Source organism: Mesocricetus auratus, unplaced genomic scaffold (genome assembly GCF_017639785.1).
Source record: "Mesocricetus auratus isolate SY011 unplaced genomic scaffold, BCM_Maur_2.0 Super-Scaffold_100004, whole genome shotgun sequence".
Lineage (NCBI taxonomy): Eukaryota > Metazoa > Chordata > Mammalia > Rodentia > Cricetidae > Mesocricetus > Mesocricetus auratus.
In genome coordinates, this window is record NW_024429189.1 from 90,746,171 (window position 1) to 90,773,953 (window position 27,783).

Below are 27,783 nucleotides of genomic sequence, written 5' to 3' on the forward strand. Positions count from 1 at the left end.
AGAAACTATCCTGAGTGAGGTAACCCAGTCACAAAAAGACAAACATGGTATGTACTCACTCACATATGAATTTTAGACATGGAGCTGGGGAATGCCAGCCTACAATCCCTCTGCCAGAGAGTCTGTAAAACAAGGAGAACCCTAAGATAGATTTGCATGGTACCCCAGAGAAGTGGAATGTGATAGGAACTCCTGCACTAATTGGGAACATGGGGGAAGGGGAGAGGGAGCTGGGAGAAAGAGAAGGGGAGAAGAGGAGGGGAGAGGAGGACATTGGGGAGCAGGAAGTTTGAGTCAGGGGGAAGAATAGAGGAGAGCAGGATGAGAGACACCATAATAGAGGGAGCCATTATAGGTTTGAGGAGAGATCTGGTACTAGTGAGCTTTCCAGAGATCTACAAGGATGACACCAACTAACTAAACAAAAGTGGAGAGGCTACCTTAAATGCCCTTTCCTGGTAATGAGATTGATGACTACTTTATATGCCATCCTAGAACCTTAATCCAGTGGCTGATGGAAGCATAGGCAGACACCCACAGCTAAACAGGGAACTGAACTCCTGGAACCCAGTTGCAGAGAGGGAGGAGCAATGAGCAAAGCGGTCAAGCCCAGGCTGTTGAAAACCACAGAAACAGCTGACCTGAACAACAGGGAGCTCATGGACCCCAGATTGATACCTGAGAGGCCAGCATGGAACTGATCCAGACCCCCTAAATTTGGGTGTCAGTGAGGAGGCCTCAGCAGTCTATGGGGTCTCTGGGAGTAGATCAGTATTTATCCCTCGCATCTGAATGGACTTTGGGAGCCTATACCACATGTAGGAATGCTCTCTCAGCCTGGACACATGGGGAGGGCCGAGACCCTGCCCTGGATGATACGACAGACTTTGGATATCCCCTAGGAGGTCCTCACCCTCCCTGGGGAGCCGAGTGGGGATTGGGTGGGGGGTTGGAGCTGGTTGGTGGTGAGCGTGGGAGGAGGGGAAGGAGAAGGAGCTGGGATTGACATGTGAAGCAAGATCATTTAAATAAAAAGAATGGATTACAAAATAAAATGTTAGGAGAGTTAGTCGTGCATACCTTTAATCCCATTAGAGACAGGTGGATCTCTGTGAGGTCAGCCTGATCTATAGAACAAGTTCCAGGATAGCCAGGGCTACACACAGTAATACCCTGTCTTGAAAAATCCAAAAAAAAGAAAGAAAGAAAGGAAGAAATATGGGTTTAAAAAGTATATAGAAATGCAAATTTGTTACAACAATCGTGTGTTGTGATCTGGCCAAACTTGATTTTCATAAAGGTTGTTGCACATGCCAACCCGGTCTTTTGTCATCACGACTCTTTACCCTTCTAGTAGTTACCCTTCAGTTGTACTATGCTTGCCATTTCTTATATTTTCTGATATTCCTGGGTAAGATTTACTGCAATGCCTGCAAGTATTTCATATTTATCACTCCTGGAATTCTCTGAGCCATTTGGATGTGTAGGTTTTGTTTTGTTATTTTTAATTGGATATTTTCAGCTATTATTTCTCTATTTTCTTTCATCATTTTAGTCTTTTTCTCATGAATTTTCATTGCATTTATGTTGATGTCCACACATTTCTGTGAGGGTATTAATTTTCCTACCACCCCCCATTGCATAAAAGCTACTGCCCTCTCTCCATTTTACTGACTCAGCCAATTCATATCCACTATCCAGAACCTTTAAAGAGCTTTTAATCTTTATTATTGTACAGTGTAGTATATGTGTATGCATGGGATTTCCCAAGTGAAGTAACTCAGTAGTAGGTAAAGGTCTTGCCACCAGACCTGACAGCCTGAGCTCCATCCAGGAAGCCACATAATGAAAAGAGAAAACTGACTCCCCAAAGTTATTGTTGACCTCCTCATGAACACCAAGGCAACTGCATGCCCACACACATACTCACACGCACAGACACAAAGGCAAACACACACACAGACTCACACATATACTCACACACACCAGCATACACACACACACACACACACACACATGAATAAATAAATAAAGGATAACTAAAGATATATGCTCCATACTGATTATTTATTAGCATTCATTAACATACTTGGTTTGGTGTGGCATTGTTCTCATAGGCTTCTTTCCATAATCATGGCCCCTTTAGTTCCTACAATGGAATTATGAAGGTAACTGTCAAGCCTTTGCCAAGTCTAATGCACAGCTACGGTCACAGGCTGTTTCCATTGTTTACTTTCCCTTCCCATTTTTCCTTTTTTGGTCTGTGCATTGTATGCTGCTGTTTCTACTGCTTTGCTGAAAACAGAGTGTTTTAGGTAATATCTTGAAGCCTCTATGGTTACAAACGCCCCACTGAGAGACATCCTGTCTGTGCTTGCTAACTGACTTATTTAGTGAATACCTGGTTTATTTTAGTGAATTCTATGATCCCACACAACACTAAGGGTATATACTTGCTCTCTGAGAATACAGTCTCTGGGTCTATGGATAGTGACTCTGGGTGACAATTGTTTTACAGTGTAGAAGGAAGTGTGGAGCTCCTCTTCCGGTAGGCAGATCTTGGTATTGTTTTCAACAAGGTCCCTGCACATAAATTCTCTACAAACTTATTTAATAGAATTTGATCTTTGTAGGCAAATTCCTGGAGTCAGTTTTAGAGATTGGTACTGACACAGTGAGGATTTCACCCAGCCATCTTTTCTTCTGTTTTCTCCAGCAGACAATTGGCCTGGCATACCATTTTTTTCCTACATGTCAAATAAATCTATTAATAGCCCTCCAGCTACTCTCCTCCCCCATGCCATAGGCCTGACTGCCTCTCTACAGTCAGTTGAAAACTGTATCAGTTCTTTAAAAAAATCCCAGAGGGACTCCTTGTGTTTGTCTTTCTAAGTACTCTTGTCTGAAGTTGTGGCCTTCTTGGACTCTTCCAGGGTCATAAGGCTTGCCTCACCCATCATAAAAGTACTGTCTTAGCAACTGCATATCCAGAGATTCTGGGGTTCTAGTATCTCTCTAGCACCATTCTGGAGATAGAGTTAACATTCTACCCATGCAGCTAGACAGAAGGGTGTCCTCACCCATAATGTTCTGATGGCATCTTCCAGCTAGGATCTACAGGGAGAGGAGCCTGCACTCTTAACTTCACCCATTCAGGAGCTCTGTCATAATGGGGGGAGGCAAGACAAAAGCTTAGGTTCTAATCAGACACCACAGACTCCTGCTATTCTTGCTGTTTAGACAACATGCAAAGCAAATGTGTCCCCTTTTCTCTGTTCACTGGGAAGCAGGTTCACTGAGCTACTCCGTGTGCCATGCCCAGCACAGAACCAGTTATAGTCATTTGTAGTTGTTTTTTTCTTCAGTGCTAGGGACAGGACTGTACCTGGGATTTCATGCATGTTAGGCAAGAACTCTACCACAGAGGTGTGTTCCCAGTTCTGGTCATTTAGCAAAACTTTCTCCACTGCTAACTTTCTCATTTTGCTTCATGACTCTGATTTCAGACAGTTGTCATGAGCATCCTTAGAGAGTTTGTAATCAAGAGTGTCCACTTATAAACTTGCACTTGAATAATAGTAGATATACCGCCATTCCTGTGAGGCATGCGTGAAAATGGCACACTCTGGAGACCATGCTACTAGATTTCTGAGAACTTTCCCTCTTCAAAATTCTCTACACTTCTCCCAGGATCCCACATATTGCCAGGACTTGCTGATCTGCACACTAAAGATGTTGGTAAATGATTCTTGGAGTCCCCCCAACTTACTTTTTTTTCTTGACAGTGATTGTGGTTGAATGCTGGTCTTAGGAAGGACTTTCTCTGCTACATTTTAAAGAACTACTATGTCAAAACTGTATATCATTAAATATTTTAACTGTTCTTAAACTTTTACTCTTTCCTTTCCCCCCTTTTATTTTGTGGTATGTACTCAGCTTCTTTTAGATGCTGCATGGCAATTTATACAAACTGAATTTTCATTATATACTTAATGAACACATTTGGTATTTGAGGCATACTTATAAACAGTAGGCTTCATTCAGAATGTCTTTATATCCTAGTCATTGTATATTTCTTATTTGGTGCTTCTCTACAGGCTCTGAGTGTGTTTTACCCCAGATGTGTAGGATCAGGAGCATTTGTTATAGGTGTGTGTGAGTGTGTGTGTGTGTGTGTGTATGTGTAAAAGTTTCAGAATATTTGCAGTTACACAGTGAAATATCTTGGACTTGAGTGTAAACACCAGCTTTGGCTACATGTTCTTCTTATACACACAGTATGAAGAAATTTTTATGCAGTAATTTCAACACAGCTGATTGGGGTTACGACCATATCAGGAATGGAGGGGCAGAATCTTCCACTTGTACCATCCTGTGACTGCTCGTAAAGTCTCATGTTGAGAGCATAACTGAATGCAGACCTCTGTATGAGGGATACTGAATCTGTTTTGTGCCTTTATTACCTATGCTTTAATTTTATAACATGCACTCATTTTAGTAACGTGGGACTATGTCCTAATTGTGTAAATATATGTCAATGTGTATGTTATGCTTATGAAGAAATAATCTTTCAGTTTTCCCATTCTACACATTCAGAACTGTTCATATGAATGTCTTGGCCAATATGTTAGATCAAATCTAATAAAGAGTTAATTAGTCTGACTTAGAATAAGTCACAATGAAGTCCATTCTAGTGGAAAGTTGATATCAATTTAATGTAAAAGAGCCCATCTTTCTTTAGTTATTTTAAAAGCAAAACAAATCTGTTAATTTGTTTGATTAATACATTTGTTAGCATGAAATAAGTTAAATAACTAGCTTACTTGTGAATTAATCAACTTATGTTCTTTATGTTAATCTTACCTTTATTTTTATAAAGATGATATCTTTTAAACTGAATCATCTTCAGTTTTCATTGAGGTTTTGGGGGTTATAGAAAATCAAACAACTAAGACTCTAATGAGTTAAGTTCACAGTATGTCTAAGTCACTGGGAAGATCTGTGACATTGATGACAATGAAGCCCCAGTTCCAGCCTGATCCAGAACCCTTTCCGTTGTCCTATCTCATCTTGCTTTAACAATAATCAGGCCACATCAATACAATAGAGAAACCATTGTTCAAGAAAACGTAGTTTATATAGACAGTTTAAGATGTTTGTTGCTTTAGCTTTACTTCTTTAAGTATGAAGTCACTTGAAATGTGGTTAATCTATCAGTTAACACAGAATAGACATCATGTATTCTCATTTGGGGGTTTGAGAACTCAATACAACCACATGTATTTAAGTACAGATCATATGCACCATTCAACATATGTATTCCTGTCGTTTTAATGAAATACACAGATCTAAACCACAACATCCCATTATTATTCTTTTTAACAAATGATCACTCTGGCATAACCCAAACCCTATTAGAAATAACAAATCTGACAGGATGAGTATATAAATTGTTTTAGTACAATAAGAAAATTGTAAACTGATGAGAATATAAAGAAAATAGAGTAGTCCTCTGGTCTTCCTGCAGTAGATAAACTCAGGAATTATTCCCCTGGTCTTATGAACTCACAGGAAGGACAGAGACAAATGCAAACTATCCATGTACAAGGGTAGGTCATGGACTTTGCTATCTCCAAGGAGGCAAAAGTGGGGGCAGGGTGCTGAGCCTTTTCTATGTGTTGGGAGCACAGGCTCAGGTGAAGAATAAGGCTGACCATTTCCCCATGTGTATAAAAGCAATGGTGTTGGTTCCTGTCCAACTCAGAACAGGGATAAACACCAGAGAGGGACAAAGCAGAGAAGAAACAGGGTGTACAAGGTTCGTGCTAGTACTACTTTAGTGAAATCTTCTGAGAGGTGGGGGCAAAGGTGAGCCTTCCAGTCCTAGCGACAGGCAGTTCAAACAAAAGAGGGACCCCGACAGGAAGAAAGGAAACAAAGCAAAGCTCTTCCAAGGAACTAACAGCTCCCCTCAGAACATTTACCTCAACAGTCACCTCGCTTTGATCAAAAATAATCTCAAATGAGAGCTATTCTTGATCCAACGACTCATCCTCTTTGGTTGGGCTTAAGTACGTAAGCAGTGCATTGGGACGGAGTGTCGATTTGTCATAAACACTTTCCTAAGCACTGTGGTGGGGATCTTTATGAGGAACTCAGGTTAGATTCCTCAAAGCCTATAAGGATAGGAGGCCAGATCAGAATTCACCTGTGACATCGGCAAGGTTGGGGGAATTTCTCCATTCCCAATAACTCCGGACTACCTTCAGATTCTTGGCCCTGTATGACAGGTCACACTTTGGAACTTCTGTTGTTTCCCCAGTGACATATACATTAAAGGTTTGGTCCCGACACTGTTGCCACTACTCAAATATGGTAGAACCTTCATTGGTGAGGCTTGAGAGGAAATAATATTATTGTGTGTGTCCTTAAAGGAGATAGTCTAGTCCCGTCTTGCTCTTGCCCCTCCTTTCTTCTTAGACACCAAAAAGTAAACAACTGTGTTCTCTGTCATATTGTATGGTGGCACCACAGGTTCTGAGTGATGGAGCCAACTGTGCACCGAATTTTAGAGGGACATAGAGCATTTGTTTTACCTTTGATTTCTAGTGTTAGTGCCTTAAGAATGACCTAACCGTTCTGAACTCTGCAGAAGTCCAGGCCTGTCATGCGGAGGACAATATCTGCTCTTTGCAGCACTAAACAATAATCAGAACTACCAGGATCCGGCTGCATCTATGTTAAGAGAACCCAAGGAAGTCTAAAAATCAATAGTCTTGCTGGCCCTGTTGAAGTCCTAACGAGTGTGTGCAAGGTGAGAGTCCTTCCCTAAGTGAACAATCCATCTTCAGAATGATGCAGAATCAACACAGGTAATTTCTGTTTGTTCATTTACTGTGGGCTTTAGCCATAATTCTGTTCTTAACCAGATAATATGTTGCTCTCTCTGTATCACAATGTAAGCCTATTCTATTCTGAAGCACTTAGCAACCTTTCCTATGTCACTCAGGTATGAATTAATGAGTAGTATTTTTCCTAATCACCCTTGCTATCAGTGTATGAACAGGAAAGCTAGCTGAATAGCAAAAATCTTTAGGTGAAATAGCTTCAGTCAGCCCTGTTCCCAGTAGCATCACATCCTCCTAAAGTACAACGGTTACTTAAAACCGTAATAATTGACTGTCAGAGAGAAGGAAGATAGACATGCCATGGGACAGGCCCTTTGTGCTGGCTATTCTACCTGCTGTTTTTCTCACAGTCAGAGCATCTCTTTGGTTATGGGAGGGAGAAGCTGAAGGTCACTGAGCCGTATTCAGAAGGGGACCATGGACCCCAATGCTGAGAAGCAGCACATGCTGGGAGGCCCACAAAGCCGCCTTTATTGCTGTGTGGGCAGCTAGGCTTGCATCTCATTGAGTACGTTGCCTCACACATCCACACGAGCAATTAAAAAGAAAGGAAGGAAACATCCGCCTGCTTGTTTAAGATGGTCCACAAAAGAAGGGAAGCTTGATATTTGAGAAAAGGAGGAAGGCCTGTAGAACCAAACTTCCATCCTGAAAAGCCTTGAAAGGAAGAAGGGAGGCTGGGAAAGGGGCTTTCACATCTGCCAGAATGTGTGTTTGTTAACCAGTATATAAAGAAATGAAATTTTGGTTCACTTGCCATAGTGTTAATTTCAAAATAAATTGAATACAATGTGTTTAATTTCTCAGGCTGTTCCTCCAGGGCACAGTTCTATTTATGAGCTCAATGAATACATAATAACAAATCTAAATTGATAGAGAAATAGCAACACACAGCTTAGGAGTGGAAAGGAATTGGGAAGTTAGGCAGGACAAAGAGACTACATGGGAAAAATCAGAGGATACTAGGATTGAGTGGACTGAGGTTTCAGAAGTCCTATGTAAAACTTTGGAAGGAGAGAAATAGGGGTCACCTTCCTTCCCCTGGCCTTAGTTCCTGGGCCTGGGCTTCTGAAGTTCCACGACGGTCCCAGTGGGATTGTCATCTGTTTCCTCTGAACCAGTTGTGGTGGTTGGGAAGACTAAAGAGGCTCCACTCTGAAGATGCAGGTGGATTTGTCTAGGAAGATGATATGGTTCTTCACTGTACTCATTTCTAGCAGACAGCAACTATACAAACAGCTCTAGGGTGCTTTTCAAGTTGAAGGGGAGGGAGATATGGCTATCTGGAATGAAGGAGGGTGAAGAATGCTGCCTATGTTAGATACAGTTGGCAGCCTGTGAACCAGACAAAGGAAGCCATTATAAAACTCCCAGACATCTAGTTTTAATAGGTGATGCAGGCCGTCCTGTGGGAGAAACATTAACGTATCTGGGGTCGCAGAGACAGGTAGTGCACAAGGCTTCACACTTTTCTTCACACTCTACTACATTCTCTGGAGACCAGGAGGCTCATCAGCCTTGGACAGTACAGTTATCATACCCCAGAGACAGGAGAGAAAATGTGGGTCCAGCGCAGCTGATCCTTCCCACAGCCACTGTCAGTGCTTGCTTCTTGTCATTGAAACCCTGGGATATGCCATGACACTGGTATTTTTATTCATCCCTGTTTTGCAAAGAGTGAATCACACACGTTTGCCCTGGTTGCAGGCCTAGTGAGTAGATGGGTTGTAGACTCTACTCTCTGCCGTAATGATGCAATGCCAGCCAAGGAAACCCTGTCCATCTTTATGTCATAAATCACACAGTAATAAATGTGCTGGTGTACTCTTCTTTAAACATAAAGAATAGGTGTGCATATGCAAGCATGCTCTCACTGAAAATGGAACACTGCCTAATATTGACACAACTGTTATTCAGAATGTCATGAGCACTCCACTACCCCTGCACCTTGAATAATAGCTTTACTGACTTCTTTGAGCAGGGATGCTTCTTGCCTGTGTTTATTTATTTGTTTGAGACAGTATTTCTCTATGTTGTTCAGTTTGATCCCATGTAGGGAGCAGAGCGAGACCTTAGTGAATGTGCATTGACATAAGTATGGCCAAGTCAAGGACTCCGGTATATAAGACCCATTGGAAAGCCTCCCTGTGGTTCATGTGCTGATGGTGACTGTGTGCAAAATGTTAATGCAGCTTCCTCCTTCCATATGTTTATGGCCTGAGTTTTCTCCCCTATAGTGACCTGTTACCAATATTAAGATTATCTAACCCTGCACCCTTGTTCAAGTGCATTTAATAACCCTACCTCCTCATTCAGCTATATGCAATAAACCTGCCTCCTCTATTCAGGTGCATAAAACAGTTGCACTGAGTATTGGGACTGTTGCTGGTGCACCTCCACCAGAATTACCACACCTACCCAATCCTAGATTTTCTGTTCATGTATCTGTGACTTTGTCCTTTATTTATTTCCTCACAACCCTAATCTGATCAATCACTAAATCTGTGGGTTTTGGGGCAGCCCCAAATTTGCAATCCTCCTTACAAGTAGTAAGTTATGGGCATGCAGCAATATGCCCAGCAGTTTTGCTAATTTTTAAGCTATGTGGGTGCATGTATGTTTGTGCACGTGTGTATATAAATTTATATACATATAAATGGATTTACATGAATATATATGGATTTATATTTTTATGTCTGGCTTTTTCTGCTTGACATTATAATAGTGAGATATATCCTTATTTTCTTAACAGAATGTTGTACAGCAGAAAAAGTTAATTGCTATGTTTTATTACAATTTACTCAGCTATTCTATTGATAATAGATATATTAATAGTTTTCACGTTCTGTTTATTGTATGTACTGTTGCTACATATACTCTAGCAAATGTATTTTGGTAAATGAACAGGCATTTCTGTTGGATGGTCATAGAGCATGCATAGATTCAGTTTTTAAATATCTCTAAATGGTCTGTGAACAGATGATCTAGCTCATTGTCATTAATAGATATGGCATGGGAAAGGAGAAAACGATGTGCTATGAACATCTATGTTGGGGAACACTCTATGGATGTATTCCTAGCTAGTAATGAAGACGATGACACCGTGTGAACTGTCCAAACCCTTTTTGCACCATTGTCCTCTAAATTAACCCCAATATTCATAATACTCTGTCTTTCCCCATCTTGAGGTGGACTCTGATGGGAGTCCTGGTGAACACTGGTGGGAAGTGGACTGTAGGACAATCTGGTCACTCCCAAATCAACTATTTCTCTAACTTACTTGCTCTCTATGTTTGATGGTATAAGGTCCTCACTCCATGACCTGCTCTGTCTGTTCACTTGAGCTCACTGGTGCTGAGTGTAACCAGATCTAGACTCCAGCTAGAAACCATTCACAGTAGCTGCACATCCTACCTCATCTCCACCTTTCAAGAAACTCCAGAGGCAGGACCCACAGTATGAAGGTTCAGCAGACACACTGACGGAGGGTGGGAAGAAAAGCATGTGTGTTCCTGTGTATGGGCATATAGTGTGTGTGTGTGTGTGTGTGTGTGTGTGTGTGTGTGTGTGTGTGTGAACACTTGCCAGTCCCATCCTGAGACATGAAATTGAAATATCTGTGGAGTCTGCTCCATGAGTACACTGGCAGATGCTGAGGAAGTTAGAGGCTGTTTGATTGGTAGCATTGCTCTCTGGCCTTCTGCTGCTTCATCTCACATCTGTCTCTTCATGCTCATTCGCTGCTCTCATTTTCTTTGGCTACAGAGCTGTTTTATGACTTTCACATTCCACTAGAAGTGGCCAGATGGGTCCTCGGGTCTGTGTGTCCCCAAGAAGAGCTCCCAGCCAGTCAAAAGTAGGTGGGCTAGCACTGCCGTTGTTGCTTCTGTTTTCCCACAATATTAGAAGTACCCATCTGTAGAAAATTTAGAGCTCAACCAGAAATATAGCATTAAAACACTTTTCATGTGTGTGGGCCTTTCTCCTGTGGTTACTCAGACTCAGACTGCCTCCTTACCCTTCTGCAGCTGGCAAATGCAACCCATTCCCAGGTGGTAAGTCTTGAAATATGTTGACCAATACAGGGTCTTTAAAACATCTGCTATGGCTTTTGTTGCTCTTGGCTTCCAAGGATAGGAAATCTTGGGTCCATAAGCCTAGTCACTGTGACTGAAATATCCATCTTTCTCCCTCAAGTTTCCAACTCTTTCCAGGTCTTCAGTTAAGGCAAATAGGTAAGGCATCTTCCAGCTAGATATGGAGGAGGTTATGCATCTGCCAGCAGGTGTACTTGACCTATCTATATGGTAACATTTGACCACTTAGAACCATTAACAGACTATTTTGGAAAGGTAGCTTGGGTATGTCATAGAGTTCAGTAGTATGATCTCTGCTAAATGATGAGTGGACAGTGTTGGTCTGTGTCTATACCAGGTCCCAGCTTCTTGCCTGGTTTCATGTTTCTTATAATCCCTTATTCCCTTGGTCCATCCCAGTTGTCAGCAGAGGTGTTCATTTGCCAGTGGACAGCAACCACATGCAGGTCTAGATCTCTTGCAAATGAGATAACACAGGAGGTCTTCCATGTTCTCTTCTCTGTTGATATAGGACTAGAAACAGTGAGAGCAGTTTCCCAAAACAATCACAAAGACAGGTGACTTCTATGAAGTAGGCTTGAGAGATCCGGGGGCACAACTCCCACTCATCCTGTGGTCAGGCTTTGCATTGTTTTTTATTACCTCCTTTAAACTCTTGTACTTTAAATTCTTGTACATCCTAGCAAAACTAGGATATGGTGGCTACTTAATGTGTACCAATGCTGTCTTTATCATCATGAGCTTTACAATGTTGCTTCAGGTGCTTGCAAATGAACAGTCCTGAAATCATGAAATTAAACCACCAGTCATTAAAGCTGATATGCCATAGCTTGCTCAGCATGCTTCCTTTTCATATTGCATTTGTGATGGACAGTTCCTTGCATGAATAATAGAATGGCTCTGAATGAATTCATGTCAGCTCGGCCTGGGGGAGAAGCGCAAGGTGAGCTGGATGACTGTGAGTGTGATCCTTTGGCTGTTGACATTACTTTTAAACTTTCCTTCTTTGGGCTGCAGCCCTGTGTATTAAATAAATGATAAACATAGTTTCTCTCACCGGCTCGCTCACTGTTTGAACTACAAAGAAATCTTCCCAGGTAGCTGAGAGGTTAATATCACTGAATTATGTATTTATTCTGTGTAGTTTAGGTATGGCTATTGTCTGCCTCTTCTCCAATTGCTTTTTTGTCAATGCCATCTGACTTGAAGTAGAGGAAATACATAACTCTAGAAAGGCTGGATTACAAAGATGGACTCTCTTTTTGGTTGAAGAAAACAAAAATAATGGCTAAGAAATTTTGTTTCTTTATAGGATTAAATTTCATAGCTTGTTCTTTGTATTAAAAAACAATTGGAAGAAAGCAGCTGTTTGTAAAATGAATAAACTGAAAAAAAGCAGTAGCAGTTTGTCACACAGGGCAGACTCCCAAATCTGCAGACCTCTTGAAATTTATTATGGAGACAGGATATTTATTATTCCTATCTATTTCTTTACTGGTTTACATAGAGAGGGAAAGAGAGCATGTGTGGAAGATCATTTGTGGGAATCAGTTCTCTTCTTCCACCATGTGCGTTCCAAGGCTCAAACACAGGTCAGCAGGCTTGGTGGCAAACACTTTCACTCAGCATATTATCTTTCCAGCCCTCTATTCTGTCTTCCCACTGCACAGGTGACACACTCATCGTTTTGATGAAAGAGGGATAAACTGAAGAAGATAGTGTGAATGGATAGCATCTCAGAAACCCCCAATCATGCTGAGGCATACGAGTTGCCAGCTGCCCTGCTAAAGTCCCATCATGCTTTAAGAGCCTTCCAAGCACCACACATTGCAACAGTAAAGTCCTTGAGCACATTCTTCCCCTTTTTCCTTCCTCCTCTGTTTTCATTCTCCAGTTAACCCTTTTCTGTAGAAGCATCTTCACCTCTTACAAACGTTTTGGGTGTCCATCTCAAAAAATGAAGCAGAAGCTTAATGGCCACTTTCATGAGTCATGATGGACAAAGGGGGGCCAAGGTCATATTCCCAAGCAATTGGTTTCATCTCACAGACTAACAAAATGTGAACTCTGAGCAGACATATCTGATCCCCAGAATTCTGAACAGGACCATTTAGGTTTCATGGTACTTCTCTTTTCTGTTCTTCAGTCCACTGATCTGACTTATGAAGAGCACAAGAGCCACAATCCTAACCATGTCTCTCAAACCAGAGATCTGGTTCCCCACTGCTAGATTGAGCTTGACTTAGGAACAGACATTCCAAGGTCTAGATATTTGGTCTAGAAAGCGATTCCAAAATGTTTTGTCTTATTATAATTTTATATTATCTTTGAAGTTAACATACATCAATAATTAATATTTTATACATTACAACTGAGCAAGTAAAACTAATTCTTTGAAACACAATATTAAACACATCTATATATACTTATTTGGTATATATATATATATAAATTTTATATATACTTCTTTCCCTTTTACCATTAATTCTTCAGGGACAACAACATTCTCTGAAATTATGTAGGCTCAGAATCTCAGAGGTAGAACTAGCAAGTTCAGCAGTAAAAAGAACTTGCAGCTCTTACAGAGGACTTGGGTTTAGTTTCCAAACCCCACAGGGTTGCTCACAATCATCTGTAACTCCAGTTTCAGGGAATCCTCTGCCTTCTTTTGTCCTTTGCTGGCACCATTCATGTGTGAACTTGGTGCACAGACATACACATAGGCAAAACACCCATACACATAAACTAATCTTAAACAAATTAAAAAGCAAACAGAGAGATAATCTAGAGATAATGTAGCTGTTATGTTTGGGGCACAGGGGACATTGTAATAAAGGAACAGAAGGGATGTAGCTGATAAATTGATATTTGATGATAAAGTGCGTTCAATAAGATGTGTTCTGGACTCACATGACTGTTTCACTCATAAACTCTGCAGCCCACCGTGGCTATCTGTGCAAGACCCACACAACACTGGACTCTTGAAATGTTCGTCATGGATGGGGAAGGAAAGAAGTCCATGAGGCCCCACTCCTTCCTGAAGGATGATTAACATAGAACAGTTGTTAGGGGAGGTTATTCTCCTTCTTCAGTTGTGTAACCACAGATAAGTTGTTCATTTTCCAATAAATAACCTCCCATCCATGCCAAGGTAAAGAAACTAATCAAACTCAGTGATTCACACACAAAAGAGACGTCAAAGTAGGAAGACAACTTGCTAAGAAGGATTCCAGCAGGAGGAGGACGTGGAAGATGGAAATTCTTATATAACCTATGGAACTGTCAAATAATAAAAAGACTAATTAGAAAGCCAAGGGCACTATTAATAGTTGCTCCTGATTCATCATTCACCCTAATCTATTAACTTCTTCTTAAAATGGCAATAATATCTGTCCATGTCTCTCAAAATCATAATGAAGTCCCACATATATATTGTGGCCTTACGCTTGAAATAACAGCCATTAGCTCCAAGTTAGCCAAGGCACCACCAGCTTTTCTTTCATGTGCAGGGCTGTGCAGTAGAAGGAGGGGTGAATTAGTGGGTCTAAACTTGGCAGTAACCATTGTAGGTAGCTGTTTCGATATTGTCATAATTTTCCCAATGTCTCTCTGATGCAGGAACTAATAAACTGATTTTGTCAATGTTGAAATTGAGACTTAGACAGTTTAAGAAACTTAATTTATTATCCAGGAGCTTGAGAAGAGGGGAGCTAAGGTTGAAACCAAGGACTGGCTCACAATTGAGCTCACAGAATTTCTTTAATGGCTTATGGTGGTAGGATGAGTAATTACTGAATGGATATGGGAGTGAGTCAGCAAATGCACACAGGGACTGATGCAGGAGAAGACTGGGTCATGGAAGACATGTGGACTGACTTTGTGCCCTTTCTCCAGCAGAGAACTGGTACTGATGTGAATCTGGTAGCTGCTGTGACCACTGCTGCTAGTATTTCAAGTCTGTGGCAATCTTTTCACCTATACACTGCACAGTCTACACTCTCACTTAAGACAGCAGAGTGCAAGGTAATCAGCAAGTTTTGGAAGAATTCTGATTGACAGCATAGTGTACTAATGCTTCCTTCAATTAGTTTCCTCCAGAGTTAATCCCATTTACTTTTCCGGTTTGGGCAACCAGCTGTTTGAAGTTGCTGGGCAACCCAGAGTTGAAAGGGAGGGAGAGTAAAGAAGGATGGAGAGCCAACAACTAGAACCAAGATAGAGATAAAAAGAAAAATCATATGTCAGCTGATTTGTTTTCAGGGCACTAACAGATCATGCCAAACTAAAGATGATAAAGGTGGTCTAAACCTGAACATTTTTTCTTCAGGATTTATATTCTTAGAGTAATGCATTTTTTTCTTTTGAAACGGTTTGATAACAAAGAACTCGGGGGTTAGATGTCCAATGAAAGGGAAAACATGTTGTGTCTTCAGAAAAGCCAGAATATTTAAGATAGGCCAGTTCTCCTCTGGGGCTACTGTTACTTCGAGAGAAGTGAATTGGAAACTGAGTGTGCTCAATACTGTGGAAGCACAAAGCTGCAAGAGGCAGAGGGACAAACAAGAAAACCAGGACGATAAAACTCAGGCCATATGAGATTGACACTGAAAATGGAGGAAACGAGATGAGAGACTGCATGCCCCATGCAGCCTAGATTCTGTCCTCCTTGTCAGTCCTGGGAGTGGTGAAGTGGCAGACTCATAATTGTAAGAGAGAGGGACCACATTGCTGTATTTTCATCCTGGGGAAGCTGAAGTCATTGCCTAGGAAAGACAGGTATGTTGGCTGACTGTAGAATAAGAACAGCAGTAGTTCAGCATTCTGTAAGCAAAGACTCACTAGAGCCTCTGGCAGCCCACTGCCCATTTGACAGAAGAATTTTTTTCAACTAAGAAACACAAGCCTGCATTCATCTCTTTAGTAAAAGCCAATGCATAACAGAAATTACAGGAATTGCTGCAAAGTTTTCAAGGAGAACTGGAATGCCCAAGCCCACCAGGGTCATTTGTGTCACCCTTGGTTTGCCAAGTAGTAACCCAGATTGGAAAACAATGCATTCTTTTTCATATAAATAAAATGAGAATGTTTCATTTAGCTCTCAGCCCTATGTTCTCAAAGGGTGATGACTCCCACCCTGTCTCTGGGAACTTAACTGGACTGGAAGAAGAAGAGAGGTATTGAGAAACTAGGAGGTGGAGAATCGTCCTTCTGTATAGGTAGAAGGATATAATTAAATATAAATGAAAGTCCATCTTTCATTAAATAATAATTGAAATATTTTAAGGCTGAACATATAAATTTAAACCCTTTGTATTTATGTGGCTAGAAATAATATATTTAGTTGATATAGTATATTGCATAAATCAATTTACTCATAAACATACATGTATATTCATACTTGCATGTTGAGATGTAGAGTAAACAACTTTTAAACAGACATGTGTCATATAACTTATTTTAACAACTTAGACATTGAAGTAATGTAGTAAAAATGATCATAGCTTCACAAATTAATACTTTGTACTAGTCTTCTGACCATACCATATGGCTTATGTCTACTCAGGACATCTCAGTTCTACAGTGTCTTCTTTTCTTCAGGAAGAAAGGCCCACCACATGACTATCATTTATTCCAACAGCTGGCAGAGAAATGAAGACCATGAATTTAAGTACTGTGACAGTGTAATTATCCTATTGGAGTTCCTGAGAGTCCCAGGACAGAATGATCTCCTTGTGTACAGAAGATCATAGAACCAGTGTTATCTCTGTGTTCAGAGAAAATGCCTTGTTCAAAGGTGGAGTTCTATATATAGCCTCAGTTTCTCAAGTTCATGATACCTAAACCACTCCTACAAATTGTGGCCCTAGAAGTACAAGTGTAGAAATTTACTATGGACCCTCCATATGCACAGAGTCTAGGATGAGACTGAAGACTGAAGCCCTCATTGAGCCCTGCCAGCCTCTTTCTCTCACCTCCAAATCAGAGAACGAAGACCTTTTAAAGGGATGCTGGTTTCACAATAAATATTTCATAATTTGGTATAAGTATATATGGCTCTCCATTGTTTCTCTGCTATCTGTAACTGAGTAATTTCCAATCTCTACCTCCTTCCAGCATCCATGCATTCCATGTCATTACCCCATTATTGATGTCAGTAGCAGTACTTTGTTATCTTAATGTTCCTATAGACCTTTGTTTACTCTTCTCTAAGCTGCAACCATCTTCAGTTGTCTTTTTTCTGCTTCCTTTTTACTGGATCAGCACAAAACTACTAGAGGTAAGCAGCGTCTGAGACTTATTTCCTGGAAAATCGAGTCAATTTCTGACCGGTTGGAAAGATACTCCAAGTAAATGAAAGCTTCCTACAGAATTTCTACTCTTTGATTCTCAGAATATTTTTTGTCAAATCTAGGATGCATTAATTAAAATAGACCATGCCACCTTAAAAAAAGAAAAGTACAAACAAGAATGTTAAACTGTTGTGTCCTTTGAAGTTTTGACTGAACATTGAACATTGAACATTGAAGGGCTACTACATTCAGAGAAGCACGGCAGAAACTAACACAATTTTTAAAAAGGTATAGTGTCTTCTTCTTTCAGGGCATACACTGGGTTGCAGGAGGAGGGAAAAGTGTGGAACTGAATGTCTGATTGGTGTCCAGTTGCTATGTACAATCTCTTTTGGACATATGTCATGATTCCTTATAAAGCAAAAGCCTTGGTGACTGTTGGGCAAAGCCTTGTTTACTGTTGAATTTCCTTGGTGACTTGGGCAAAGATGAAAAAAATTCAAATGATTTTTATTTCCTTTTAAGCAATTCTTGGAGGTGTTTTCCTTTTATCTTAAGCAGGTGAGTTTTTAAAACAATGACTGCATTTAGCGTCTTCAAGTGTGCTTGTTAACTTTGCATTTGATGAGCTGGATCCTGAAATCCAGACTTTGAGCTCACCTGGTACACATACTATAGAGCCCAGCATATCTAGGTTTCCAGAGACAGATAACAGACATCCAGACATGTAGGCAGACAAGCTTGCATGCTCCAAGTAGCAAATCATAGCTCATCTCCAGGATGCCCAAAATCTTTACCTGGTTCCTCTGGACAGGTGAGCAATGACTTAGATAGAGAACATAGTCCTGAGTTTTCATGGCCTTTCACAGAACCTGTTTCCTGAGTGAGTGGGTACACCAATTCAAATATTTGCTACTCATTTTATGTCACTGGGCAGTCTTTGTTTCCCTTCCCCAGACTCATTCATCTGTCCGTGCAGCCTGTCTCCAGAGTGCTCTCAATGCGACACGTTTTTCTGTATCAGGAGGTTGATTTTCTTGCATTTCTTTCTGAAATTACTGAATCCAATCTCCTAGTAGAATGACTCAATTCTTGGGAAAAATGTCTAATTTCAAAGTGGGGTGGTCATAGGAACAAAATGACTGCCAGAAGCTTGGTAGCGGAGCAGAGTAGATGCCTTGTGGCCCACTTGGACCCTTTCCTTGTGGTGCTGCCAGCTTTCTCCAGCTGTCATTTGCTGATACTCGAGTGCCACTCATCTAAACTCTAGGAAGCATCACATGCCCATGTAGCTTTTTGCTGTAATTTCTTAGTTTCTAAACCTTCACTGGGTTTCCTGTTCTCATTCTCTAAGCACTCTAGCAGCTCCTTACTAAGCTGTCTGCTCTTAGAAGCATGAACCTTGGTGTCTAGAATCAGATTGGCCAGATTCTACCAGTCACAGGTGATGACATGTAGTTTTGGCCTCAATTTGGGTTAATAGCAGCTGGATTACTGGGTTCAAGCTGGTACACCTGGCAACCTTATGCATCTTTTCATAGGAAATGTTCCAGGCAGTCTCATTGTATGAAACAGTGCTTGCAATGGAACCTTTGCAAAGAGTGATACACACATTTACAGTCCACTTGGATGTCTTAATTACTAATATTTGCGTTGATGCTGGCAATGGGTAATAGGAAATCCAGACATGTCTGTTATCTAGTCAGCCTAGAACTGGCTTAATGTAGCAATATGTGCAGTTATTATACATGATTGTGGCAGAAATGTCCAATTTTCTATGATTAAAATATCTAGTATGTTTAATTCATAGGCTTGCCCAGTAGCCATTCTACCATTTCTCTGTATGTGAAGAAATGGACTTACTTAAGTCCTTTCCAAGGAGCTGTGGTTGGTCTTAAAAAAATCTTTTTTTCCCAAATTGCTTGTGGTGTTACTGCTATTTATTCTGCCATGTCAGTAGAGCTGTCAGGCCTGCTCCAGAGGCAGGACTGGGGTTAAAGACATTTGTTTTGTTGTTCAGATTCCAACATTCCTAAGAAACACTTGAAAAGAAATGTTGGAACTATACTGTGCAAGTACTTTTCAGAGCTGTGTCCTGGAGAAGTTAATAACTGCAGAGTTCTGGCGAAAGTGAGAAAGGACTGTGGGAACCTCCTCCACCCCCTACGTTGTGATGATGCCAGTTACTTATTTTAAAAATCTGTGTCAAGACCAAAACATAAAATTTCAAAGATTATATAAAGAGAGAGAGTGTGTGTGTGTTGTGTGTGTGTGTGTCTCTCTCTGGCTTTCTTTCTCCTGAGGTAGAAAAGGACAGCTATTATAAATAATGAAACAATTCTTTCTTGCATTAAAGAGGAAGAAGAAAAGAAAACCCCAGGCACTCTTGGCAGAATGCCCCTGGGGCTTTTCCTGCAGGAGTTCCACCCCCTCTGCACTTTGAGAACCTTCCTTCTCCTGGCCTCTAGCTGGAAGACTGCACAGAAGGTGGAGTGTGGATAGTACATTCATTTTCATTCCTTTCTTCCCAGTTCTTTTCAACAACTGTGCAAGATGGAGATGGGAGGTGACCAGCTCCAGGCCTCAGTTTTAAGAATGATTAACTCCTAATATTTGGACATTGTGGACTGAAACCCGAGATCTTTAATTCTCTTGTGCAATATTGCATTCATCTTGTCGCCTTTGAAAGAAGCCATTAAGACTCTTTCAGGCGTAGGTTAGCCTTGGGCATCTAAGAAAACCAGGAGAATGGAGAGGGCAAGGGACTGACAAGAGCAGCTCTGACTGTGAAGTTCCAGCCTCACAGTTGCAGAAAGGCCTGTTCTCCTAAACAGTCTGTGAGCTCTAATGGTGGAAAGGATATGTAGTGCTTTATTTTATAGACAAGATGTTTTGTTTTTAAAGTTTTTTAAGTTTTTATGTACTTAAGAAATATGTGAGTATGTGTATAAGAACTTATTTTGAAAGTGTGATTTTATGACATCTTTAATGGGAGCCATGATGCCATGATTAGAAGGACCAGGCACTGGCTCTTTGCTGTGTCTTCCCCCTGCTACATGGATTGTGTGTTGACCCGAGCAACATAGTTCTTTCAAGGCAGAAGTTCTAATATTTATTGGTTTACTGCTGCTGTTTCCAAGAAAGAAGACCATCTAAACAGAGACCAGCTTTACTGTTATGAAGAAGGCATCTTTGTAGAGGGCGCAGGTCCCAGGGACAGAACTAAAGTGGTCACTGAAAACTTGTTAGGGCCTAGAAAATTATGTGTGAAGTGCACTCCTAGAGTAAAGCACAGAGTTAAAGTTGGGTAAATCCCATCAGAGTTAACTATGATTTGACATCTCTTTGGCCCTGTCCCATACTAACTGACGTCTAGTTCATGTCCACACCAGATCCTAGAGGCTGTATGTTCCCCATTCATTGAAAATACATTTTATTTTCTCACATAATATATCCAGGTTACAATTTCCCCTCCCTCTACTCCTCCTAGTTCCTTCCTACCTCCCTTCCCATCTGAATCCACTCACTTCCTATCTCTCATTAGGAAATAAATAGGCTTCTAGGGGATAATAATGAAATATAATATTATATAATAAGATAAAACAAAAACACATCAGAATGGGAAAAGCAAACAGAAAGAGTCCAGAAGAAGGCACAAGAATCAGGCCAATCGTTTCCACACTCAGGAATTCTACGAAAACATTGAATTAAAAAGCATAATATATACACAAAGAACCTATAGAGTAAAAAAGAGAAGAAATTTATATAAATAAAAGAAAATAGAAAAATAAGAAATATTAAAAAAAGAAGAAAGAAAAGTGGAAAAACCCTGACAGGATGTATGAGACAAGAAATATACAAAGCTGTTGAGTTCACTTTCTATTGGCCATCTACTGCTGGGCATGCAGCCCACATTTTAGAGTAATCTGTTTCCCTAGTGACACTTCCTTGGAGCCAACTATACTCACACTTACAAGTGATTACCAATTGGAGATTGCTTCTGGGCTGGGGATAGAGGAATGTGTCCACCTTTTTCAGCTCTAGGACCCCATCTGGTACAGACCTGTTCAAGCCTTGTGGACTCAGGCTCCCACCCCCAGCCCAGAAGCAATCTCCAATTGTGCTGCTCCAGTCTCTGAGTTCATATGTGTATTAAAACTGCTGATTTAGGGCCTTTGTTTTCTTGGTATCCTTTCTGCAGTCTGTCTTTTACATCCTTTCTGCCTCCCCTTCTGCAGGGTTCCCTGAGCTCTGAGGAAGGAATTTGATGGAGATATTCCCTTTATTTCCAAATGTTTCAAGGTCTCATGTTCTCTGCATATTGCCTGACTGTACATCTCCGTTTTTGCTCCTAACTGCTTTAGAAGAAAGATGGGATGAATTTCCTGAAGGAGGGCTGAGCAAGGCACTGATTATGTTTATAATCTGTCATTAGGAATCATTTTATTGCTACCTTTTTTTCAGTTTTACCCTAGATTGCTGGGCTATCTCACCTCATATTCTTTGTTACCTAAGCAATGCTAGTATGGGTTCCATCTTACAAAGTGGGCCTGAAGTCAGATGAGGTGTTTGTTGGTTATTACCATAAGCTCTGTGCTGTCATTATACTAGCTAATCTTGTAGGCAGGTCACCATTTTAGATGAAGTGTTTTGTGGCAGGCTTGGTGTCTGCTTTTTGTTGTTTGTTTGTTTGTTTTGTGTGTGTGTGTGTGTGTGTTTATATATGAAGCTATTTTATTTTGTTTTGTCTCCTGAATTTAGCTAAGGCAGTTCTTTCAGGCTTTCGGGCACTCAGATCAGTTTCATTGTTAACTAAAATATTCAGCAGTTGAAGTGCCTAATTCTCCCTCCACAAGCTGCCCAGTGCTCTCCTACTGGTTCAAAGGAGTCAGAATTTAGTCATGCTTTCATCTAGGGTAAATCTGGTGAAACATCCAGATGTCAATTTCCTGATTTAGTCAACTGTTCATGCTAATCTGCTAGAGGTGAAAATCACACATCTGGTTTTCAGTTTAATTAAGAACTCAGATTTCTAATTCAACTTCTATCTTGTACCTCTCCACCCACCCCTTCTTCCTTACTGGATTATTTACCTGAAGCCTGGTGAAGGACACAACAGCTACAGGCAATTCAGAGCTGCACGCGTGCTCATCCAGCAGTTGCGTGGACCTTGTAAAGGCCTGGCTACTTTAAGATATAGCATTGCTATCCTATCGCCCCCTTTTATTCGGCACTTGCTTTATGGCAGCCTAGCATGCTGAAAATTAAAGTCACAAAAACCTATGACTATGAATGCAGCAGACCCTGCCCAGAGGACTGCCTTGCCTTTGTGCATTTTATTATTCATTGGAACCTGTACGGGTGAGACAGAAAGTAAAGCAAAAGGGGATGCTAACTGGAAAACAATCTTTGTGCCTGGATGTATTTTACACAGGTGTAGAAGTAAAGGAACAAGTCTATTGTTTTCACAGGGGTTCCCTCGGAGATGTAACTGTGACACGGGAGTGTTATCAGGTAGGAGAATTGCAGTAGAAAAACACGATTTCCTGTGAGGATGAAGTAGCTCTGCCATAAATATCCACACAATTCAGGGCTGTGGTAGAGAAGAGTTTTCCATATGAATATGCTTTAACACCTGCATCCCTTTAAGGCTCACTGTTCAAAAAGGAGAATTGGCAGGCACATGGCTGGATGGGAAAGAAGAGAGGCAAGTGGAATTCTGAAAGTCATCCTTACATTTTTGTCTATGAAAAGAAAATGGCTGCAATTACAGCACAGCCCTTTCCTCCTTTCCCCAAACATTTCTCAGGCCCATTTAGAGAGTTCTTTTGCACTTCTAAAATGAATCATCAGAGTGGAGGTGTCTTTTTTTCAAGGACACACAAAATTCAGGACTTCCTGTTGCAGCCAGTTTGCTGAATAGATTACTACTGGTGATGGACAGGAGAATGCCAAGTCAGCCGTTCCAAAAGGAAGTAATAATGTATTTAAAATTATATGTTTGTGTTGGAAGTATTTAGACCCTAAAGGTACACGATATGTTTGTCATTTCTCAATTGTTTTATAAAACAGAAATTCCAACTGTAAGTGGCTCTTATTCTTCAATTTTACTTCCTGCATATGATTCTAGAAGGCAAATGAATGATACAGATCTAATAAATGACTGTCTTTTTATATAATAATTTACTTTGTTCCCTTCAATGTGGCCTTTGATATCTAATTCACATCCCCCAAACATATTTCTAATGGGATCAACATATAGTTATAAAATGTCATGCTGTTTTGTTTAAAATGGAAAAGTCTTGAAGATTTAATCTATTTAGTCATTAAATACTGAATCCACATCTACTTTATTTGAGGCATTGGCCCAGGTGCTGAGGATTTAACAGTGATTCAGAGGTCTCTCCACACAAGCAACTCTGGGTATTTCTAAACAAGTGAAAGTATGTGAACAGCCATTGCAATAACTGCTCACAAAAGGTGTAAACATTGGTGAGACAGGGCACTAAGGCTGTTAGAAAAGTCTCCTTTCCGTGGGGCTGTGGGGAGTGTCTGTGGGGTGATGTTTGCAGTAGGCGCATGGACTCCAGGGAGAAAGTGAAGTTCTACACTGACAGGAAACTCAGTACATGTGTGAAGTACAAAAGGCTGCATGCTTCTAGAACAGGAGGTAAATGGCTCGAGGTGAACTCAGTGCATCTAGTATGAATCTATTGTGTTTTGAGGGTAAAGAAGTGTCAAAATGTATTGGCTGGGGTGACATGAACTTTGGGTTTTCTATGGAAGTATAGTGGTTCTTTGTGGGTGAAGAGACATGATCTGAGCAGCTAAAAAGTAAACCAGTGTTGGGAGCAGGGACAACCAAGAAGGAGGTGAGTCAGGCCTTCCAGGGGGTGGGACCCCAGGAGAAGCCTTCAGAACATATCCTGACTCCTATCTTCCCAGAGTCCACTGGTGTGTTTCCCTACAAGCTATTTATGACTTTTAAAGCTAGCTTCATCATGAAGGAGGGGGAAGGTTTTTTGTTTGGTTTTTCTTCTCACTGGGAATGTCTACTTTTATTATAAACATCAATAAAGGGGAAGTTAAAAATACCAGAAGCATTGAGGACAGCTTGCTGCGTGAGTCCACCTGCAGGATGGAACTGCTTTATACAGATTTAGAAGGGGTTATGGAGTTCCCACTGGTGCCACTAAAGAAGTGACTTGGCACCACTGGGTGCAACATCCAGCCTCCCCTCACAGTGGTTGTGTTGCTCTGAGCACAGTGGTAAATGGCTGGCGATGGCAGAGGACTGTCTTATCTACTTATCTTTTGCATTATTCGCCAACAGGCTGAAGAGAGTAAGGGGGTGCTTCCTGGGTTAGGTTGTCTTTGTGGCTTCCTACTTAACCAGCTCTCCTGGCTCTACTCTGTGTCTCCTTGCTGTCTTACTGTCATATTGTCTCTTCTTCTCCTTCTTGTTCAGAGAATAATAATGTGGACAATGTTAACATCAATTATTATTGTTTTCTGAGTTTCATTTCCTACATTATCTCATTTGCACCTCAGAGTGGCAACAGAGGTATCCCTGCGTTATCATTCCTCACTTAGCCTTAAAAGTACCAGCAGATGGGAGGTGGGGAACAGGAGAGGGGGAGTAGGAGGAGAGGGGGTAGGAGGAACTGGGACTGGAATGTAAAAAATACATGAAACAAAACACCAGCTTGACCCTAGCATGCTCAAAGCTGTGTTGGTCCAGCAGAAACAGTAACAGAGACAAAGAGAGTCACAAAAGGGATGATGAAGATGGTATGGCTGTGGGTAGGGGCTGGAGTGTCAAGTGAACTAGGGGATCAGACTAGCTACAATGACACTTAGCAGATAAATGAATCAGCTGATCCTTATGGAATACTCAAGCTGGACACAGCATGGTGTATTCCAGCTGACTGTTCTATTTCCCCACGCAGGTCTGCCTCAAATCTCCAGGTTGGAATATAACCTAAGCAGCTTGGAAGAACTTCAAATATTTACCAGCTTCCAGCCTACTTAATAAGCCAAATCTCCCTCACTGCACATAACCTTTGAAGACTGTTTTTACTCAAATTAAAGCTCTAATGGTGTTCATCCAAGTCTTCATTCAATGTATTTTTGGATCCCTTTTGGGTATTTACCTTTGGCAAGGGAGAGTAAGCTGCTCCACATTGGCCAGTAAACAACAGTTGGTCCAGTCAGGATTCCAAGAGGGCTTTCAATTTCATGAAGATGGAAAATTAAAAAGAAATAAATTTAGCACACATGGAGTTTCTCCAAATTAGAAACTGGTGAGGAAATAATTAATGAGCTCAACATAAATCAAAATATTTGTATTGTTGTCGCTGATGACAAACTACCCTGGATGGGATATGTTAAACACACTTGAGCAAATTGCATCCATCAAAACTGTCCCTTTGCAGCAACTGTCTACCAGAAGCCAGCTCACAGTAATCAAACTGTAGATTCTTGATAGAAAATTACAGGCACATATGTGTAAGTGCTATAAACAACTCAGCCTGAGCATGGAGAATTATTAAAGGCAATTTTGTCACTTCTCTTTGAAGAAGCCCTTATCAATTCCACAGAGAAGCCAACCTCCTTGGTTAATGGCTTTGGATGTGTCATGGACAGATTAGGATGTGTTTATTCTTGATGGAGCTATTAGATGGATATTAGGGAGCCTCAGAAGATTTGGAAGTTCTGATTAAGCAAGCTTGGAGACTAATGGGATCAACAGATCGTATGACTTGGCTCACTCCCATACTGACCCCAGCCATTTAGTGGCTCAGGGACAGTGCTAGCCTGTGCTGATCCGAAGGGTCCTTCCCAGCAAGAGATTAAAACACATGCTTTCCAGTCTTTAGAACATTTCATTCTGGCCATTTGCTCTTGTAAAATCTGTAGTGCCAAAAGTGAAATTGATGCACTTGAAAAATCAGGAAAAAGGAAAACTGAGAGCTTGTCTTATTTTAGGTAAATGCAGAAGAATGTATTTGAGGTTAAGCATTCATAGAGTGCCTGCCTGCTATGTGTGCTGCACAGTGACTGGTCCTGGAGCTGTGCAGGAGGGCATGGTGATATCCAGGAACAACAACAAAAGCAGAGAATGACCATACATAGATTTGGACCTTACAACTGTTCTTTCCTTATACATCTAGGTGGAGTTTTCACAGCACAGGCAGAGTCTACATGGTGAATCCTTTCCTTTGGGGCTCTCATCCTGTCACCTGTAAGCTGGGATGAGAGACACTGTTAATCCATTGTTAGCAAGGCTCAAATGGTAGGTTTACTGATCCCTCAACTCCAGTCACCAACTTTTCCTTCTGCCACCTACCTGCCTCTGTGAAGTCCTTTAAGGCCAGACTTATCCTAACATAGCTTGTTACATAATGTAGGTATAAGCTCAACCCAGGGTGCTGTATATCAAACACAGTATTGTCTCTGACTGCCCTGGCCATTGTCTTAATCCACTGATAGAGGGCTACCTTACTGTATTGATGCCAAGCATTTCATCTACAGAGTTGGACCAGAATCTCAACTTCCTCAAAAACAAAAAGATCTATTTTGAGATGCAGGAAGGAGGCACCTAGGCTTTGGGTCATAGAGAAGTAAATTTGGAATCCAAGAAAAGAGAACTCTCATTATTGTCTTGGGACAAGTCATCCTTCCTTTCTAGGCCTTTATTTGCATCCACTCAGTGACGAATTAGGGTCACAGCAAAATTCAATGACTTCTACCATCAAAAGTCAGGTAAGTAAACTGATGTAAGCAGGGACAGCCAGACTGCCGCTAACCTAAATGCGAACATGAATCTAGACATGGGTCCGGAGGGAGCAGAGGCTGCTGGTAGCATGGCATTCAAATATCTTGATGTCAGAAATGACAGAGACTAGTTATCTAATGTGGAGCATCAAGGGGCTTAGCTTGGATGTAAACGACCCACCAGGGACATAACAGAAGCAGACTAGGAGATTAGCAGGTAGCTATTGCTCTTTCCATCCAGGCCTTCTCTGCAGAAGATGGCTCTAAAAGTAAGGGAAAGATGGCACATGACCCTGAGAGAAGTCTAATCTTCTCACCTGGTTTGTGCACCTCATTGCCACTCTGTTCCAGGTGCCCCTACCTCTCATTAGCAGCTGTTAAGGAGCAAGGGGGCAGGAGCAGTCACCCTAGAGCATTTCTCTCAAAGAGAGGGGCAGGGTTTGTCCATAGTTACTCACTTGGTCTCTGGGAGGGCTTCATTTGCATAGAGAGGAAAACAACCTCACCCCACCTCCAATTCTAAAGGAGAAGACAGAGTTATATATAAGGCTGCTTCATACAGAGGAGGGTTTTGTTTTGTTTTGTTGTTTTTAATCTTGGCTTTTATTCAGGTACTAAGAGAGTATGAAACAAATGAAGAGAAGACTATGGGTGATGTCACAAGAGCCCAAATTCCAGTGGTAGAAACAGATGATTAGTGTGTGCATGTGT

At 41.1% G+C, this 27,783-nt stretch overlaps 1 protein-coding gene and 1 long non-coding RNA gene across 3 annotated transcripts in view; one reads left to right on the forward strand and one right to left on the reverse strand.

Moving 5' to 3' along the window:
* Sema6d (semaphorin 6D) overlaps positions 1–27,783 on the forward strand; it is a 582,801-nt gene that overhangs the window by 80,193 nt on the left and 474,825 nt on the right. The window lies entirely within an intron of this gene.
* On the reverse strand, positions 1,140–27,674 carry LOC121140499. The gene is made up of 4 exons (XR_005877370.1): positions 27,531–27,674; positions 26,444–26,544; positions 25,449–25,522; positions 1,140–1,177 (listed from the first exon to the last, which is right to left on the reverse strand). It is a non-coding gene; the product is annotated as an uncharacterized LOC121140499 (long non-coding RNA).